Source organism: Miscanthus floridulus, chromosome 3 (genome assembly GCF_019320115.1).
Source record: "Miscanthus floridulus cultivar M001 chromosome 3, ASM1932011v1, whole genome shotgun sequence".
Lineage (NCBI taxonomy): Eukaryota > Viridiplantae > Streptophyta > Magnoliopsida > Poales > Poaceae > Miscanthus > Miscanthus floridulus.
The window spans coordinates 14,440,465-14,446,464 of NC_089582.1; the positions used below are offsets into that span (position 1 = coordinate 14,440,465).

The following is a 6,000-nucleotide window of genomic DNA, read 5'->3' on the forward strand; positions in this document are numbered from 1 at the left end:
ATTGTCACGTGTCTTGGTGTAGGACAATAAACACTTATTCTAAAATTCTTCTATAGCTCTGTTGATGACATCTTTATCTCCATCATGTAGGTCTTCATAAGGTACCATAAGGATGTCGTTGTTGTTGTAAGCCTCCATGACGATTGTGGGGTCTCACCATGCATGCCAGAATGTGTGTCGGCACAAAATTGTGCCGGGCACACGAGCAAGCCAGAAGGGTCTGCTCGATGGAGCTAGAGATCCGCCTGGCTTCAACGTAGGGATGATCGGTCCTACATACTCCTCCTGAGACATGCCAGTCAATTTGACCCTATAATTGATAAGGAGAGAAAGTGTATCAGTAATTTAAGGTGGAACATGTCGGTCTGTGCCCAGACAGTTCCAAGTGTGCTGCTTGGGGAGCAGCCATACGGGAAGAGCGGCTGAATAGCCGATCCACACAGAAATCGACTGTTATGGACTGTAAAGCTCATGGGTAGCGATTAACTTCATATTGACAAGTACAATACTCGTAGATGTAAATAAGATCATTAGCTAGGTGGATATTATCAGTATGAATCATTGAGCCGACGAATCTAATGAGAAAAGATATAACATGCGAACAATTCAACTATCTAATACAAACGGATCTACAGACGCTCTGAATCTAATCTGTTACCACCAACAGTGAGGTTCGACCGGATCGATGACAGCTATGATGATAGTAACAAACTAAAACCGAAGAATCCACAAAAACATCCATACTTCGACAGGCTTTCCGAAAGACATGCTATACGTCAAGGCTCGGATGAATCAACTAAAATAGCCGATTCAGGTGAAGAGGACTACAGCGTGTGAATAATCGACTATTTCACATAAACAAGCCTATAGACTCCTCAGACTCAACCTGCTATCTCTAACAGTGGGGTTCGACCGGATTGATGCAACCGTGAAAAGGACAACGAATCAAACCTATAAAGTACACATATCTATTCACGCTTAACAGAATCATGTAGACATGCTATAGGCGTTAACGCACAAACGATCAGCTATTTAGCCAATGCAGGCAGAGCAAATAGTTAAGGTCACGCCTAATCAAGAATAGATCTACTAACTAGCATCCTTCAATCTACAGTGCTATTAGTGGGGATCGACCAGATCGTTACAACCATAATAGTGAACCATAGACCAGATTTAACTAACCAACAAGCCTCTCCAAGATCATACGTGCCCTAACCGCGTACTATGCGCGACCAAGATCGAAATAGAATAGCCGATAAGACATAATCCATCGTTCATTGTAAGAGGTATTGTGTTGTGACAAAGCAAACAACGGGCCCAAAGGATATGAGGCCGATCTACATCGATCTCGACAGGGTAGATTGATGTTGCTGCAAACTAATGACAATAAGAACATCAGCAAGATTGGTAACTTAATGAATCTACCAAAGATTGCCACTCTTAGATAGAGCCGATAACTTGACCTTAATCTAATTCGAGCAGTGGAGGTCGACTGGATCGATGCAGCCGTACTTGAACTAGACAAGAGTCGATAACTAGCTTATACCAAAGGCGTAGTGGAGGTCGACCAAATTGATGCAGCCGTATGAATAGAAGTATAAGCCATGACGGTACTTACAGACTAGCCAGAGGTCGGCTGGACCGATGCAGCCCTGCTCGCTGAAGAGCTCACCGAGATCTACTCTACTCCTAATCCTAAGGGGTGGCCGGAGCCGAAAAAGTAAGTAACTTGTATTTGATTGATTGTGTGTCTAGCCGGGGTTCAATATTTATACCTAGAACCTATGCATGAATCCTACTTAAGCACGACTCATTACAGTCTTTGGCACAAGAGAAAACATTCCTAATTTAAGATAACTTGGACCCTAATCTTTCCCTTTTTGTAGAGTCCAACATGTTTTTCCTGACGCCAACCGCAGCTTTTATCGTTATCTGCTGGCGATATCTGAAGAGAGCCGATTCCAGTACTGCATTCGAATCAGCTGATACCGACCTTTATGCAATCGATTCCTTGATGACACGATCTTGGGAGCTTTCGAGTTCCTGCAATTCTTCTTCCCAAATTTTGGTGTAAACACTAGGTTATCACTCAATTATAAAAACCGAACTATAGGGTCTTTCACAAGATCCTACAAAATTCTAGTGATCATGATAAACAACAAGCTACCAGTAGAACTAGCAAGCTACTCAAACAACTACAAAAACTACTTGAGGCAAACAAGCAAGTGGGCAAAACCACTACACAGGCACGAGATTGCACAAAGTAAAGACCATGTGTAGAATACGCAAACCACGGGAACAACAGATATACAAGATTTTTCTTCCGAGGTTCGATGATTTGCCGATCACCAACTCCCCATTGTGGCATGTACAATGATTGCATATCGGACCTAGTGGCATAATATATATCCCGCTCTTATAATTAGGTGGATACATGAAGAAAACATATTTTAAACAAATATATTTTTTGTTTCCAAACAAGTCAACAAATACTTGATTTTTGCACTGTAATTCAATTTGCACATAGCAAAAAGTTCAAATCGCAAGACCTTCCTATGTCCTTTGTCTTCCTGCACGGCGGTGGACGTTTTAATAGTTCCCTTGCATCTGTCCCGCCTCATCACACTAAACGCCTCCACAAGTCATGCTGACCATCATTCTGTCACCACTTTCCAAATCTGCCCACACTTCCCCCCACACGACACCTCACACCAACTGGGGTGGCAGTATAAATGGTGCCTCGCCACCAATTCCCAAACCCACCACAAAACCCTATCCCTCACAGATCAGGCGACGGCAATGCTAGAGGTGAAAGGAGAGCTTGGCAGAGGCATCCAGGTATTGGAGTGGTGTTGCTTGCTCGCTCACTGCCAGGTTTTGACGATCCTGTAGATTAGCGCGACCAAACGTTAGTCCAAGATTCAAAGAACGTGTATTCAAAATTTGAAAAGGCAAACAAATGGATTGATCCAGCCTTATTTTTTAACATTTATGATTGATTGTACCTTGAAATACCTTTGATCGGTAAAAATAATGGGCATTCAATGAATATCCATGAAAACCCCTAGGCGGTGATGAACAGCCTTGTGGAGCGGCTGTGTGCGTGGCTAGATAAGTGGATCTCTCAACTACAGCGCGACATCACCGCGGCCACCCAGATCCAGCGATGGCACACGCGTGAGGCCTCACCGACTATGGATCCGGCGAGCGTGGGCTTCTCAGGCGACCGCACACGCGCGGGCCTCTCTAATGTTGGTGGACACGCAAATCAAGCGTGCCACGCTGGATCCTGCGAGCGGCAACAGCTCGTCGATGGGCTCAGCGGGCCTTGTGGATGCGCTCGGCGGGCCAATTGTTGGGATTGCACGCGAGCATATGTCCGCCTCTGTTAATCCTGATTTCCCTAGATGATTTGGCGAAGGCGAACTAGTTGCCCGCTTGCCAAAACTGCTACTGTAGTAATGAATGACAACCTCCCACCATGGGGCGGGGCCAGAAAGGGGAAAAGCGTCAACAGAATGACGCGTCTGCTGAGCCGATTGAGCACGAGGATGCAGCGACCATGGGAGCACCATGGCCTTGTCCATGTTAGGGTACATCGCTAGGGAGTGCATAGAGAGACCAGTGTAGAGGAAGGTCTCGCCGCCGAACTCGAAGAGGACGAAGCCGTTTCTGCAGTCCCAAACGTTCGGCACCAGCAAGTACCCGAAACCCAAGTCAGTACTCACCACAGGGCTAGAGGCATCAGGTAGCAGGATGAACTCCGAGCCATAGATGCCTCCATGAGAGATGTAGACCCTAAGTAGGCACAACGAGTGGAGGCGCCGCGGGGCCAACACTACCTGTTGGTGACCACGGCACTAACGACTCAGCTCTGACATATAAGGCAGAGAAGGATCTTGTCAAGGAGATCTCCGTTGGTGGGGGCGTGGTGCAACGATGGGAGCCCCGCTCGGTTAAAAATATTTCATGGAAAATATGATTTTTTAATTAAAATGCATGAATAGTCCATTAACATGTGACGCTATGTCAATTTAGTCCATCAGGTTTGAAAGTGCATTTTTTGTCCAAAATCTTGGGTAGTGGTACATAAAGAGTTCATGTCCCCTCGTTTTATGTTTATATTTGTAGAAACTCCCCTATATTTATTTTTCTTTCACAAGCTTACCCTTCATGTGCACGCTGGCCGCATCCCGTGCCCGTGACATCGGCCCACTCGCCATGCCGTGTGCCCACGCCGGCCGCCCGCTCATCCACGCCGCCCTCCGCACTGGCCGTGCACGAACACAGAGCTGACCGCGAGCTCGCCAGGCCGGCTGCGCATGTTCACCTCGCCACCCTCCGCGATGGCAACATGTGCTCTGTTGGGGTTTAGTCCCACATCGTGTAGCGATGGTGGGGGAGCACAACATATAAGGCGGGAGAACCCTCAAGGCTAGTCTTTTGGGTTGAGTAAGGCCCAAAGGCCTTATATGTTGTAGCTCTGGTGGACCTGGGACCTGTGGGAGCGCAGGCTCGTGGTAACGAGCCGGGCCGGCTATAAGCCAGCTTCAAGATCGTGAACTCGGTGGTCACCACCGGTTCCAAAAATTGGTATCGTGAGCCCATGGTAAAAAAAAAGCTAAACCTGATAAAAAAATCTCAATCGTCACATATGGTGGGGGCACCCCGATGTGTGACTAAGGGGGAGATTGTTGGGGTTTAGTCCCACATCGTGTAGCGATGGTGGGGGAGCACAACATATAAGGCGGAAGAAGCCCCCACCTATCAGGCTAGTCTTTTCTTTTTATTCTTTATTCTTTTTTTTATTTTTTAATTGTTGGGATTTAGTCCCACATCGTGTAACGATGGTGGGGGAGCACAACATATAAGGTGGAAGAAGCCCCCACCTATTAGTCTTTTGGGTTGAGTAAGGCCCAAAGGCCTTATATGTTGTAGCTCCGGTGGACCTAGGACCTGTGGGAGCGCAGGCTCGTGGTAACGAGCCAGGCCAGCTGTAAGCCAGCTCCAAGATCGTGAACTCGGTGGTCACCACCGGTTCCAACACGCTCGCCGCATCCCATGTACACGACGACCGCCACTCGTTGTGCAGCCCGCCGCGATGCCCTCGCACGCTCGCCGCCTGCCGTGCTTGTGATGGCCGCCCGCTCGCCGTGCCCTGTGCCCACATGCCGGCCCATGCTTGGCCGCGAGCTCACCACGTCAGTCGTGCACGCTTGCAGCGCTAGCCGCAGGCAGACCTCCCGCTCGCATGGTGCCGGCCACGCGCTTCACGCCGATCATGGTGTACTCCTGCTTCGGCGATCCCTCCTTTGCCACGATGGTCAAGACGGCCTTCACTTGGACGGTCCTGAGGCTGGTGGTGGCAAAGTCCACCATGGACTCTAGCAATGTGGTGCATGCCTTCTTCTCGCACTTGGCCATGGGCGCCTCGTAGTCGTGCAACGTCTGCGCCACCTTCGCCGCCTCAGCGGAGTCTGGGTCCATCGAGAAGCGAGCGAGCCGGCGAGGATCTCGGGGACTTTCTCAGCCAAGAACAGGATGGCCTCGGCCTCGCATATTCGTGGGAGGAACTTGGCGGGAAAGGGGAGACATTGACGTTGATGGAATTCTTGCATGGGTTGTTCAAGTGGACACCAACCCCGCCCTTGCCAATGCCGTCCGTGGTACCGCCCAGCTTGCCGTGCCCAGGATTGATGCTGACGCCCACCCCGCCTTTGCCCATGCCAACGGTTGTTCCGGTACCACCTGGCTTGCTAGTATTGACGTTGACGTCCACTCCGCCCATCCTGACGCCGATCGTGGTGCCACTGGGCTTGCCATAGCCAGGATTGACGTTGACGCCAACTCAGCCCATGCCAACGCCGACCGTGGGCCGCCGGGCTGCAAAGGTTTGACGTACGCCCACACGCCATACGCCGTGCTAGGCACATGCACGAACGCCGCCGACTGCTAGGCTGCGTGTGCTGTCTCTGCATCCCCGTGCTACTCAATAGCAAC

At 49.6% G+C, this 6,000-nt stretch overlaps 1 pseudogene; it reads right to left on the minus strand.

Annotated features, from left to right (window-relative positions):
• LOC136543220 (uncharacterized) overlaps positions 1-5,487 on the minus strand; it is a 42,707-nt pseudogene extending 37,220 nt beyond the window's left edge.
• Between the last annotated feature and the right edge of the window lie 513 nt (positions 5,488-6,000).